Raw genomic sequence first — 15790 nt, 5'->3', positions numbered from 1 at the left:
AGTATTCTAACCACTGCGAACCCCAGTGAGGTAAATAAAGGGTTCCGTTTGAAATTCCATTCAAATTCCCGAGTTCAACAAAACAGTGCTGAGTTAGACAAGATACACCCGAAGAAGATCGCAGGTTGCATCAACCGAAACGTTGTGAAAATGACACTGAAGATCAGAAGAGTAGTCGGATGAATCCAAAAAGTATGCATAGTTTAAAAAGATGTAACTACAACGTTATATTGTGGTCGATGCAGCAGTCAAAATGTGGCAACAATATTCCTACAAAAGAAGTTAATCCATAAGCCAGTCGTATACAAAACACATTTGTGGCAGTAATGAATAAAATAGAGACTTATTTTTGTTAGGTGATTTGCTCATACACTGACCAATCAGCTTGTAGAGCGTATTGCTTTCAGGAAGAATTATTTCACCCTCTTTGGGAATTATAGTTGGATAGCAGAGAGAACCCAAGAAGCATCAAAGAAAGATATACTTCCCCTTTTCTCTCTCTCCTATCCCTGTCCACTGGACACTCAAATAATGACACTCTTCACCTGAAGATAACTGCTGGTCGAGCTTCGACAGCCCCAAAAACTTTCAGACCCCAAGCAACTTTAATGTGAAGAAACAAAAAAAAAAAAAAAAAAGACACATATTGGTTGACACCGGTTTGCCTTAACCTTCGCAACCACATCGCCTCTGCAAACAACAAGAGTGCGTTTTTTTTTTAATATATTTACACAACTTTAAAGTTTGGATTAATATTTTTATTAAAAATAATAAGAAAAATGAGTTATATTACTTCTTCGCGTCCAAGATTGATTTTTATATAGATTGAATTTATATATTTACAAAATTTAAAAACTTTTGAGCAACTTTTCGTGACACAAAGTGTGTTTATATATTTACAAAACATTTAAATTTTTTGAGCAGCTTTTTGTAAATTGATTTTTTTTATTAAAAATAATAATAATAATAATAATAATAATAATAATAATAATAATAATAATAATAAAAACGAGTTATATGATTTATTCCCGGCAAAAATCTATATCTATTTACAAAACTTTAATAAATGGATGTTGTGCAGAGATGGTATCACACAATTTGAAAAAGGTAAAAACAATAATAATAAAAAAAAACGAGTTATATTATTCACTGTCATTCTTCATAGTCATGCCCATCCTTATGTTCCTTTTGGACTAGTTTGCTGCATTCCCTTATTATGTGGTTCATCGTTTCATCTCTTTTTTCATAGAGTCTACATTTACAGTTTTTCTGTGTTTTATCTATTATAGCCTTAATGTGGTTAGTTTTAATCGTTGTTGTTTTAAAAGAGGTTGTATTGTTCTTTCCATGCTATGTGTTGATTTGCTATTAATATATAGAGGTACATCTCGAAACTCTAAACATTTACGGCTTTTACATAAAATAGCGGTTAACATGACATAAGATTCAACACCCAATCATCTTACAGACTGACCTATAAATAAAGACGGCTATTTTTTTTTTTTTTTCTATTGTCTAAATTCAAATCTGTAAATCTCATAAAAAATATCTCGCCTGCTGTTAATGTTGCCTTTTTTTATTCAGTCTAATTGCTTAGGAAACAAACAGGTTTTAAGGGAATATGAATTCTTACATAATATCAATAGTCTACCTCATTCTTTTTTAAAATTATATTGTGAACCTGGTTTGTCTTCTGTCCAGTGTGTCAGATGACCTTTTTTAATTTGAACGTACATGAATATATTTTCATTCTTAATCTCACAAAACAAGGACGAATTTTATAAATAAAAAAAAGCAACGACCTTTTTCTCAATATAAAGAGTTAACTTTTCCCACTGCTTTTCTTTTTTATTTCGTGGCGGTACCAGTGAAGATGTATCGCAAATTTAATAATTAAATATCTTTAATTTACAATTATTGATTGGCGTAGCCACACAGGTTGCGTCATTTCTCAGGCGAGTTGAACACGTAACAAAGTAAATAAAAAAGTTGGACACAAACATTTCTCTCTCTTCCGTACTTGAATACAAAACTGACAGCACGCGTGCAAGAGTGCCCCATCTAATTTATTCACACTGTTGGCCCTGAAAAGGACTAAAATCCATGGCAAGTTTTATAACGCACAAACATACAACATTTAAGCATTCTTTCAATTTCTTTCTAATAATATAAAAAGCAATGAACACTTTAGTAACTTTTAATTAAAAAAAATATAATTCACTAGCTGTACCCGCCCGGCCATGCATTGCTGTGGATGAGTCTGGTTAACACAAGTATTAGATTGATTTGTACCAAACAGAGACGCACACATACACACACACACATGCACACACACACATGCATGCACAAACACATACATATGCATGTACACACGTACACACATATGCATGTATACATGCACACACATACACACACACATACACACATACAAACACACACACACACACACATGCAAACACACACACACACATGCAAACACACACACACTTTACAAATAGTTAGGAATAGACAGTTTAAAGGCTTCAAAATCACACATAAAGAAATTTTGAAGTATATAAACTGTCAGTTTCCAGTTATGATTAAATGTTAGAGTCAAACAATATAGTTCACTGTGTAAGGTTTCGGCAAATACTCTTTTTCGGTTATATTATTTGCTGAATCCTTTTTTGTGTTTTTTATTTAGTAGATAAAGAAAGAATTTTAGTTAATAGTATTTTTTAAAAAATAAAGATTTATCTAGCTTTAAAAAAAAGGGAAATAATGGCTTATAAACATGTGACGCTGTGTCAAAAAAGAAAACAGTATTTATTAACAACATCTACGATTTATGTAAACACAAAATATTTAGCACAGTAGCATAAGTGTATAAGAACATTTAATATAAAATAAAAAGAATTTTTGGTTAATATGTTTGTATTTGGTTTATTTTATTTAAAACGATTTCCTCTTGTAGAGAGGGACGCCATATTTGAAAAGCTCTAGAGCGTTAGGTTTTATAATAAGATGTAGATGCTGGAGTAAACGGATTGTTTGCTCTCAGCCATTGAGATTTGGTGGAACGTGAGAAGGGAGAATTTATTATTTTGGAAATGGGAAATGGAAAGATTATGGTGTGTCTATGAGTATATGATCCAGTTAATAAGGGTGCAAGCAAAATATCTGTAGAATGTGTATATTTCCTTCTGATGTTTACTAGGGGCGGTAGGAGTACTTTATATTTAGAGGGGAAAACAGGAACTACTTCCTCTAAAGATGGCGCGATTGTGATGCTGTTGCCCTTAGGATGAAATGTAGTATTTTATAATAACGACTAAATGTGTCTAAAATGTCGTTCTAAAGTTACATAAGATAGTGGCTAATAGTCTAGACATAATAAATTTGTATGTGGCATCCGTTGTTGGAAACCTCCGGTACTTTGATCCAGAGGGGAATTTCTGCAATCAAAATATTATATATGAACAAGAGATGGAGATATAATTGAGCGGAAAAGTTTTGATACGATATTTCAAATCTATGTGATGCATAACACTAAAACTGTCGTCATCGGAATTCTTTTATATCTCAACTAAAGATTCCCCTTTGCTCTACAAGAACTCTTAATATTAACGAATATTCTATTCCTTCTATTGCTGTAATCCTCTATTCCTAAGCACATATAAAATATCTCTTGTGTTAACGTATGCCTCTTAATTCTTTATTTGTTTTGTTTTGTTCTTTTCGTGTAACATGTCTCTCATTTTTTTCCCATTATAAACACCCAAAAGAAAAATCTTGCTTCATTCGTGTATTCTCCCCATTTTGCACATTTCACTTACATTAAGCGTGACTGATACTTTTTTTTGGGGGGAGGGGGTGATTATGCTTGTAAGAAAATGTTTGCATTTTTGGAAATATCATTTAATAAAGGAATAGATGTAATGATTCAATTTCTTATAGCCGTCCAACACACGCCATCATCTAAAACAAACATTAAACTGGTGATTATTGTTGTTGTTGTTGTTGTTGTTACTCAATAGTTCTCACAGAAATATTTTCATTCTTTTTTTATAACAACGAATTAGAAATGGTACAAAAATGTCTTAAAAACCCTGACTGCATTCAAATCCATTTTTCTTTATTTTAAAATCAGATTCTCCGAAAGTTTAATCCAGTCTTGTTGGATCATTACATTAAACTTATACTGATGCCTCCATTCAGTCGTGAAAGACAAAGGATACCCCTGTAGGGGCAGCTATGTGTGTAATTGTGTGACAAGGGTTGCGCAATCCCCAACCACGCCTCTTCTGAATCTGCACTGCTTGAGTCCGGAGGCAAGGAGAATAAACAATGCCAAAATAAGTGAAGAGCACATACAGCACCTGGAAGTCCCAAATGGTCACCCAACTAGTACTGGCCAGGCTCATCGATGCTTAACTTTGGTGATCTGATGGGAACCAGGTGTGTCAAACGTGATTATGCTGTATATATTAAACATATATTAAACTTATAACATACTTTGAAAAAGTTAATGTTTAAAAATTACGTTTGAAATGTGTCTGTTTTGTTTTTACCAACACGTTACACAAAACTTTGACAACTTTTTTCTTCAAAATGAAAAAAAAAAAAAAAAAAAAATTCTCCTCCAAGCCTAAAATGCACAAGTGCCGAATATTTCTATGCAAATCAAATTAAAGTCAATTCAGAATAATAACTCCTTGTTCTAAGGTAGGTAACTCTATTTTACTAAAAATTGAAGGATTTTTTGTTATTTTTATTTCAACTATTTCATTTAATATAAGAAAGTTTTAGAACATTGACAACAACAAAATATGTAAAATGCAACGATATTGTAATATTTCTTAAACAAAACATTTCAGTAATTGTAAAAAAAAATTTTTTTTTCAACTACTTTAGTAAAATAGAATTACTTAGAGCAATGAGTTGTTATTTCGAATTTCCCAAATCAAATTTATATAGATAACAAAGTGCAACAAGCCATTTAAAAAGGACAAGATATTTTTACTTGTACACAGACTGGATGTTTGTCCAAGACAAAACCTAGTAGACACCGTCATGACCACCTCGATAGGTTGTTCCATGGAGCAGAAAGACGGACAAAGATTTCAGATCACGTTGGAGTCACCATTTATAGATTTGTGAGATACTTCTATATGTTATATCTATGTAATGAATGTTGCTCGGAAGTAAAAAGCAAACTTCTTTTAACACAACAACGAAAAGAATTTTGTTAATGAAAGAAAGTTGGACTATGTCCTAGTGTAACATTTTTGTTAATGAAAGAAAGTTGGACTGTGTCCTAGTGTAACATTTTTGTTAATGAAAGAAAGTTGGACTGTGTCCTAGTGTAACATTGTCCAGGAAAGTTGGACTGTGTCCTAGTGTAACATTGTCCAGGAAAGTTGGACTGTGTCCTAGTATAACATTTTTGTTAATGAAAGAAAGTTGGACTGTGGCCTAGTGTAACATTGTCCAGGAAAGTTGGACTGTGTCCTAGTGTAACATTGTCCAGGAAAGTTGGACTGTGTCCTAGTATAACATTTTTGTTAATGAAAGAAAGTTGGACTGTGTCCTAGTGTAACATTGTCCAGGAAAGTTGGACTGTGTCCTAGTGTAACACTTTTGTTAATGAAAGAAAGTTGGACTGTGACCTAGTGTAACATTGTCCAGGAACCAACACACGTGTCCAGTTTCAGTCGCAAAGAAGACCAAGACAAAAAATAGGAAATAACTCCAACTCTCTTGTTCTTTGTAGCAACAGCATTTATTTCCTCATTTCCCTTTACTACTGTGACGTCCTTAACGTGATCATCTTCTTGGGCATCTTTCACGCCTCACACATAATCGCAAACGTTATCTAATCTTCTCTGAGATCTCAAACGTTATCCATGTCTCTCACTAGATTATCAAATGTTATCCACGTTTCTTATGAGATCTTGAACATTATTCACGTTTCTCTCATGATCATTATCTCTCTTTTTTTTTTCCTCACCAGGGACGTTACTTCACGTGCATTTACATACACACATCCACACTATGCTACAATAGTGAAGAAAGTGAAGTTATTTAAGCTGTCAAAAATCTCTCAGCAGTTATCTTCAGGTGAAGATTGTCGATGCTGAAGTGTTCAGTGAACGAGAGAGAGAGAGAGAGAGAGAGAGAGAGAGAGAGAGAGAGAGGGGGGGGGACGTTCCCTCTCCTGACTGATCATAATTCCAAAAACGGCTGTAGAGTTTCTTCAGAGACAGATAAAATTATAAGACAATTTATTTATGATGGCCCACAGCCATGAATTCGGAATAGGGTGTGCGAGCGAGGAAGTTCAATGTCACTGAAATTGCTAATGTGGCATCATTTATTTTGGTGTAAGTTCAGAGTGCCACCTAATTAAAAAACAAGAATACAGAAAAAAAATCTGTGACAGAATCAAAATATCATATTAAAAAAATCACATAAATTGATCCAATAGTTTGTATTTGAGTAAGAAAATTAAATTTTATGAGAAAGCAAAAATGTTATATCTAGAGCCGATAGATCGCCATATTTAATAAATAAGGGAGACAACTCCATTCGAACTAAGAATAGCATTGTAATGGCTACGCATTACTATTAAAATAGCTAAAAATCGTTAATAAAATAATTTTCTTTATATTTAAAAAAAAAAACTACTGGATCAATTTATGTGATTTTTGGAATATGACATTTTGTTCCATGACAGGTACATATATTATACATTATATTATTATTCTATGTCTTTTTTTAAAATTAGGTTTTACTCTGGACGTTTTCGTTAAAAAGTAAAAAAGAATATGATAATTTTTAATAATGTTTACATTAGTTAAAATATATGTTCTTTCATTGTATATTGCATTAAAATAAATATTAAAAATAGACTACAATCATACACTGCTGATCAAACATTTAAGACCACTTAAAAATCTTTAAAAAGAAAACTTCTTTTTTTTAAGGATAGATTTTAAACTCTTCTGACTTAAGGTTACTAATACTACAATCTAAAAGATGGAAACAAAAAGGTACATTCTCAAAATTTTATTTAAAAATTTGCATTTTTATTAAATTAGGCTTTTTACACATGATCAAAATTATAAGACCAAGGATACAAATTGTTAAATTTATGGTAATTCTAATGTTTTTAGTTCAGTTAAAGATTAGCAATCACTGTGTAAAGGTGTTATCATGCCTAAAGCAAAAAAACTAACCAAAGTTGAGCACTCTTGAATTCTAGGATTCCATAAGCAAGGTTTGTCTCAGTGTGTGATAGCAGCTAAGGTAAATCGCAGTAAAACTGTTATTTGCAACTTTCTAAAGAACACTGAAAATTATGGAAAAGCAAAATCGTTTCGTAGCCCCCCCCCAATTTCTTCTGCATTTAGGAGAATCAGAAGGGTTGTTATGAATGACAGCGGACTTTCTTCTAGTCAAATTAAGATGGTTACAGATGCTGATTGCAATCCAATAACCATCAGACGATACTTACAACAAAAAGGCATGGTAAATAAAAAGTGTAAACAATTCCTTGATTGCTTCCACGTCATAAAGTGGATCGCTTAAGATTTGGTCATGAATACAAAACCTGGGACGTTGAAAAGTGGAAGAAACTCCTGTTTTCTGATGAGAAAAAATTCAATTTAGATGGTCCTGATGGCTTCCAGCGATATTGGCATGACAAAAACATGCTCCTTGAAATTTTTTCCACACGTCATAGTGGTGGAGGGTTCGTAATAGTATGGAGTGCCTTTTCTTACAGAGGGACGATGGAGCTCCAGGTGGTGTAGGGTCGTCAGACAGCAGCTGGTTATGTTAGCATGCTACAAAAAGCATCTTTGTTGATGGAAGGTCATCGTTTGTGTGGGGATGGATGGTTATTCCAACAGGATAATGCTGCAATCCACACTGCAAGCTTTCTACAAGAAAATGGAAGCTATCTCTTGGGACATCCTGCATGCTCACCGGACTTGAACCCAATTGAAAATGTTTGGGGATGGATGCCAAGAGAGGTTTATCGAAATGGCAAACAATATTCAACAAAAAATGAACTTTGTGAAGCAATTTTCAGAAACTGAAGCAGGATCCCCTGCACCTTAATGGAAACCCTTATTTCTAGCATGTCCCAAAGAATTTTTAAAGTCATCAAAAGCAGTGGAGGTAAAACTCATTATTAAGTTTGATTGTTGAATGTTTTCATACACTTTTCATACACTTTTTGTGCAATTTAATAGAATTTTTATCTCTGATCTTATAATTTTGATCATGTGTAAAAAGCCTAATTTAATAAAAATGTAAATTTTTAAAATAAATCTTTGGAATGTAGCTTTTTGTTTCCATAACCTTTTAGATTGTAGTATTGGTAACCTTTAGTCGGAAGAGTTTAAAATCTATCCTTAAAAAAAGTTGTTTTTTTTAAAGATTTTTAAGTGGTCTTAAATTTTTGATCAGCAGTGTATAATATTAGAGATTAAAAGTTAAGATTTTATTCCTATTATCATGGTCAGGAATATTTTCAAGTGTAGCATGTACTATAAAAATGACTTTTTGTTTAACTCCTGTTTTAAATTCAAAAATATTTTTAAAATGTGTTATATATTTGTAAAAATATATCTTGCTTTATTTTATATAACAAAATAATCTTTTTAATAAAATTTATATAAGATTTTAAATAATAACTTTTAACTTCTTGATTTTTATTATTTTTTCCATTCAAATGCAAAATAAGATAAAAGAAATAATTTCCTGTGAGCAAAAGTGATGTATAAAATAATTGGTCTTTTTTTTTTTTACTTGAGAATGAGAGTGTCATTCCAAGGGAAATAACTTATCTCAACTTAATTTAATTTTTAAAATATTTTTTGGCGCTTCTTAGTTATAAAAACGAAATTCGAAAATCGAAATATTGAATTTCAAAAACAACTTTTATCGTATCAACTTAATTGTCATGTCGAATTTAGTAACATATTCAAAAATTACGAAAAACGATCACATAGAAAATTGATGATTAATGATAATAGTTTCTGAGGAAATTTCAAGTTTATACATAAATTAGACAGTACCAAGTCTAGGGAAATAACTCAGTCCGTCTTGTTACAATAATAGTGGATGTCACGTACTCATCTATTTATATAAAGTACATGTTTTATGGACGGACGTACATGAGTGGGGTCCTCATAGCGCTATACACATCGGCTCTGGTGTTATATACAGTGCGTTCTAGGGAGCTTTCATTAATTTGAAAAAAAAAAAAGGGAAAGAATTTTGGCGTGTGTGGCCTTGTTTTTTTTAAATTATTATTTTGGCTTGAACTTTGCGCTTTTTAGATTAATTTTTTATTGTGTGTGTGTTTTTTTTTTGTTTATTTTGGCTGAATATTTTTTTTGGGAGGGGAGGGGGAGATTATATTTATAGGTAATTATTAACAAGAAAATTGGTGTAAGTTCAGATCAGTAGTAGAAATGAAATGGTCTCATGTTGATGAGCCATGTATAGAGAGGTTTATGACATGAAAAGCGAAAAAATATTAGATAATTTTGAAACATTTTTAGAGCATGCTCATAAAAAATATGGTAATTAAAAAAATTCCCAATAAGCTTTGGGAAAAAACATGTTTTGGACAATTGAAATTTTTATTTATTTTTGAATAAGAGATAATCATTAAAACAAAAACAGTCGCGTTCTCGTTGAATAGGTTGTTTGTAATCAAGAAAATAAAAGATACTCATGCACTTATTGATCTGTGCTGAAATTTATAAATTATTATTTAGAAAGCCATTCTTAATATGGGGACAGGAGGGTGTTGTGTACCTATTCTGTACTTTCACCTAACAATTTAATAAAAACATATTGTAAAACTTTAATTAAATTTGAAAATGATGTTTAAAAGATCAATAAGTGCACTAGCACCAAATAAAATTTCACCGTTTTTTCAATATGAGAAAAAAACAGCGACAACATTGAAATAAAACCTCGGTTTGACAACGATCTTCATTCCATGACAGGGAAGTACACGATAAAGGTTTTTCTTTATTTTTGTTTATCGCCACAAGTGCTAATCTGGACTTGCACCAATTTTCCTGTTAATAATCACCTATAACTATAATCTCCAGCCCCCCCCCCCAAATATCCAGCAAGAAAAAATATATATATATATATATATACTAACAAAATAATCCAAACAGCACAAAGTCCAAGCCAAAATAATAATGAAAAAAAAAGCAAGGCCACACACGCCAAAATTCTTTCCTTTCTTTTAATGAAAGATCCTTAGAACACGCTGCGTACATCGGAGCCGATGTGTATTTCGCTATGGAGGCCTCACTCGTGTACGTCAGCCGTTTTATGTACTAATGCAGTAATATTTATCTTAATCTTATTTAAGTAGATAATTTTTTTTTTTTTAATGAAAATTCATTTTTTCGACTGTCGAATTTTGTTATTATAACGAAGAACCCATTATTTTATTAGACGAGTTAAAAATACCCAAATCTTCCATGGAAGAAAATAAAAAAAAAACACTACTAAAATACAATTGGCTATTGGAATATGTGACTATGTGTGGTTTTATGAATTTTGGTTTTTAGGGAAGGGGTTGCCACTCAAATGTAGAGTTAGTGGTCAAACAAATTTGGTTAGTGTAGTGCTCTAGAAAACTAGAATAGACTGAAAATTGGCGAACATTGTATGTTACATTTATATGCAAATTGATCCCCTAGTCTAAATGATTGGGTTAATGAAAAGCAGCAATTGTACCGATTTAGAACCCTAAAGTTAACATTTACTCGATTTTCTACCATGCATTAATTTTGATTTCTAATTTGTCTAAATAAGTTCAGATGAATTATCTCCCTTGATACAACTTTGTTTTTGTACAGTAAAAAAAAGGCCAATCTTCTTTTCTATATAAATAAAACAGTAAATATATGTACATGTGTGTGTCTATGTGAAAATATTTAACCGATAAACTCTTAAACTACTTGTCAGATAACACTGAAATTACCATGAAATAGTAATCATACACCAAGGATGGTATATAACAAGTAAAATCTTTGTTTGGATGGATGAATAATACATACAGAAATATGTCGGTAAGTTGAAATGCAAAAGGTTCATTTCAACTTGCCAACGTATTTCTATTACTTTTGCGCACATGCAAATTCACTCACAGCTTGACGTTGTTTAAATTTAAATCTTTCTTATCTATCTGTCGATAGCTCAAATGGTAGGGAATGCAGCTGGTGGAGCGCTAAATGCTTTAGTTTTGATTTTAGCTAATAGTGTTACAGAGAGAGAGAGAGAGAGAGAGAGAGAGAGAGAGGTGAGTGAACGTGGAGTGTAGACATGTTTACCAGAACCGAAGGTCAGCTGACCAGATTACGTATGAGTGACGTGGTCAGGTTGGCTAGATCTGTGAGATTTGATTTGGGCTTTGAAGAAGACAGATGGCTTCCCGTTATCTCCTCCTCTCCACAGAGGGGGGAGACGAACGCTGACATGTGTAGAAGAAGAACCCACACAGGCCGATTTCACTTCCACCTTCTGCAGGACCTCTGGGGAAAGTGAAATAAAAACTATAAAACCCATTCATCGTCTTGGAGTGATAAATCTTCGTCAAACAGGTATCAAATCTCCCTCCAGGATGAGAAATTTCAAGATGGTCCAACATCGAAGAAGCAGAGGTAGGTTCTGAAAATACATGTCACACACACGATTCCCTTTATGATAATCAAACACACAACCATTTATATTAGAGACAATCATACGCACACGGAATCTTTTTATGTTATACACCAAACGTAAATGGTGCCCCACAATGATAACGATATGTAACAATAGCACCCAAGTAATTTTTTACATCTTTTGAAATCAGTACGATATAAAATAAAATACATACGCATTATTACAAAATAAACAGATATTTATTTTGTTTGAAATTTATATTGAAATTTATAAATATATTTCGCAGATACACTTCATCATCAGTATGTCTTTCTTCCTTTTTTTTGATGGTAAAGTGTATCTTCGAAATCTATATAATTAATATAATTATAAAACTCAAATGACCTTGTAACGATATATATAACCCACTTTCCGGTTTACGACATCCGGTTGCGCATAAGCGCATAAACATTAACCCATAACAACGTAAACAAATAAACACAAATCGCTTCTTTTGCAGATTTTGACCTGCGCAATGAAATATTAACGTTATTATTTCGAAATTATTATTTAACATGGGAAGAGTGGGGTTTTAAATAAATAAAACGTAATACAGAAATGAACGATGTAAAAAAAAAAAAGAAAGCAGACAGTATTAACAATTGTTTATTTGGATAATTTAAACGCGAAAGAAAAAACAAAAGAACAATTGGGACGCTAAAATATTAATGTTATTATTCGGAATTATTATTTAACATGGGAAGAGAGGGATTTAAAATAACTTAAACGTAATACAGAAATGAACGATGTAAAAAAAAAATGCAGGCATATCAAATTTTGAATTTAACTATAATAAGTATTATGTTATTTTTACATAGGCATCACCACTTATCAAGGCCAAGAGGCCACTCGAGGATAAGGGTTAAAGAGTGTACAGTAGAAATTGGATAATATAATAATTGTTAGTAATGGAAATTCGGTAAATTTGTTAACAAGTGGAACGGCTCATCAAGAAAAAATATATAAAATGAACTCTATAATAATATATGCAAAATCTGCAATAATTCAAATATCATATTTTTTTTTATTACATTTTCACCCCAAACAAGGCACATATTGACCTTCAAGAAGAAAAGATTAAGCCTTTGAGTTGGTTTTCTTAGGGCAGATCGGATAGACTCTGCACCATTCGAGTCATCAGTATATTTTTAGTTGTTGGATAATAAATAAACGCAGAGGTGAATTTAAAACTAAAATAGGTTGGGGGTCAGAATTTATCCATCCTGCACTTATCCTTTGCTGTTTTTGGCTTTGAAGTAGTAATTTTTTTTTTATAGCTTCTTACATCAGGTTTGTTTATGTCTTGTCTGGGACGATTTCCATAAAAAAGAAAAAGAAAAACTCATTGAGCGATTTTCATCTCCATTTTTCCCATGCACCATTTTTTTCTTATTTATTTACTTGTGCAATTTTTATCCGTACTGTTATTACCTATATACATCCGAGATAGAATAAAGACGAAAGGTTAATTTCTAAATTTGTACCACAACATGAAATTCGGTCAAGTATTTTGCTACTAATTGCAATATATATATATATATATATATATATATATATATATATATATATATATATATATATATATGTGTGTGTGGGAACATGATGAGAATTGGCAGCCAACCGGATGTTAACGCATCCACCATGAGAGACAAAATGAAAAATCGTCTTTTGCACATGGCTCCACGCATCGTTTCCGCTTGGGAAGAAAAAAATAAGATAACCACAAAATAATTATCGACCAATGGCAGAGCTCCACACCTAAAATAAACACCTCAAATATCACAGTCGCTGGGAGCCAGTTGGCCACTATAAAAACGAGGGATTTGAGGGAACCGAAAAGTGGGAAAAGGAGAGATTCGCCCTGCTGCATCAGTGAACGCACGGACGGATTCTCCCACCCGGCCTAAAGAGATGAAGAAGAAAAAGAAATAAGGCACCAGTGAACTGAAGCCGACTACGCTCTCATGTTATGGGCCAAACGCCTTCAATTCTAAACAATGCCTAATTCACACAAACCAAAGAAGGGAGGAGGAGAAAGATGACGAAGATGCCAGGCTACTAGCGCTGATGAAAGAAGTCACTCGCTTTCCAGTTACAAGCTAGGACACGCATCACCGACAGCAGGATGAGCGGCCTACCCTAACCCTCTCCATCGTCCAAAAGATAAGTTACATTTTACGAACATTCATTCCTTGTCAATTCATACATACCTACAAACAGTTTACGAACATTCATTCCTTGTCAATTCATATATACCTATAAACATTTTACCAACATTTATCTCCTTTGTTAAATCACATTCCATCCTACGAACACTTTACCTCTCCTAAGACAAATTGTTGGTAGTAAATAGTCGGTTCTCAACCTTCAACATTCGTCTGCCTTTAACTATATGGAGTCAGAATCTACGCACTTCCTACGTTATTCATTTCATAGATTCTTTGTTGTGGCCTCTATGGCATCCTTTCCCTCACCCCTAATTCCTGTTATAAAAACCTGGAGGCCATATATATATATATATATATATATATATATATATATATATATATATATATATATATTGAATTCAATAAAGCTTTCCCCAACATTCTATAATTCCTCTTAATCTTTTTTTGCCCCTAATGAACCCTACGCTAGACGCCACATCTCCTCCATGCTATCTAGCACCTTATCTACTCTTCTGATGAGAATCATTAGGCTTCGAAATGCCCTGGCATAAAGAGTCCCTTCTATCCCTCAAATTTTGCTTGTATTCCATTATTCAATAAATGATCCATTCTATATCTACCAATATAGTTTTGTGACTACATTTCATACTCTTGTTGTCCTATATATATATATATATATATATATATATATATATATATATATATATATATATTATGTTTATTATACAAATATTATTGGTTACATATGTGCATACATGTTTCAGTGGAATCTCAATTTAGAGAGACCCACCTCATCAGACTGAAAGGAGCGACATTAAAGCCAAAATAAGTATTCGTTCATTTTGCGTATAGAAAGATATCTGGCTGTGGAAAAAGGGAGCGCTTAGTTCGTGAAGAGGCGTAAATGGGGTTAAGGAAAAAAGAAATTAGAAAAAGAGGAATAGGGAGTGAAATGGGGAGAAGAGGAAATATATTCCAGACTCATATAAGTGATGGGACAATTTAAATATTTTTCCTGATTCCGATACAATTAACGATTCTGATTCCAGTTCTTTTAAAAATTCTAAATATAAAGTTATTATTTGTATGTATAGTGTGTAGGAAGGGGCGGATTACTGCAAAAAAAAAAAAAAATCTCTGTGCAAATATTTTCTCAAATAAAAAAATATGCTTATGGGTGTGACTGGTAGTTTAAACTCAATAAATATTTATCATTCCATCATTAATACGAACCGTGGAAAATTAAGTTTGAAAACAAAACAAAGAAATGAAAATAATAAAAGAATTGTCATGGGCATCTGAAAATAGGCATACATTTTCTGACTTTGACACCATAAGAAATTCCGATTTTTTTCAATTCCCGATTTCTGTTCTGATTAATTGTTCGTCCCAACCCTGATACATATATATATATATATATATATATATATATATATATATATATATATATATATATATATATATTTTTTTTTTCTGAAAGGTCTGACGAGGTTGTTGGATCGTAAACATGGTCCAACATCCGAAATATATGTAATCAAACAGATAACAACATATATATACATATATATATATATATATATATATATATATATATATATATATATATATATATATATATACGGTCCTTACTAATCAAGCCAGAGATGATTTGGTCCAACATCCGAAACATATGTAACCAAACAGATAAAAACATATATATATATATATATATATATATATATATATATATATATATATATACGGTCCTTGCTAATCAAGCCAGAGATGATTTGTGTCGCCAGGTTCGAATCTATCGACTGGTGTTAATCGTGACACCCTGCACTGAAGATTTCCAAAAGGATGAAACACTATTATAGTAAATAATTATGTCAACCCCTTTAAGAAACCCGTTTCTTATT

The 15790-nt window shown here is 32.2% G+C and overlaps 1 protein-coding gene and 1 pseudogene across 1 annotated transcript in view; both read right to left on the bottom strand.

The window, feature by feature from the left end:
- LOC145284514 (uncharacterized) overlaps window positions 1–15790 on the bottom strand; it is an 85625-nt gene that overhangs the window by 40792 nt on the left and 29043 nt on the right. The window lies entirely within an intron of this gene.
- On the bottom strand, window positions 4347–4465 carry LOC145285331 (5S ribosomal RNA; annotated as a pseudogene).

The sequence above is a fragment of the Euprymna scolopes genome, chromosome 9 (assembly GCF_053919585.1).
Source record: "Euprymna scolopes isolate OS-2025 chromosome 9, ASM5391958v1, whole genome shotgun sequence".
NCBI classification, from domain to species: domain Eukaryota; kingdom Metazoa; phylum Mollusca; class Cephalopoda; order Sepiida; family Sepiolidae; genus Euprymna; species Euprymna scolopes.
This window is presented reverse-complemented; position numbering and strand designations above follow the sequence as displayed.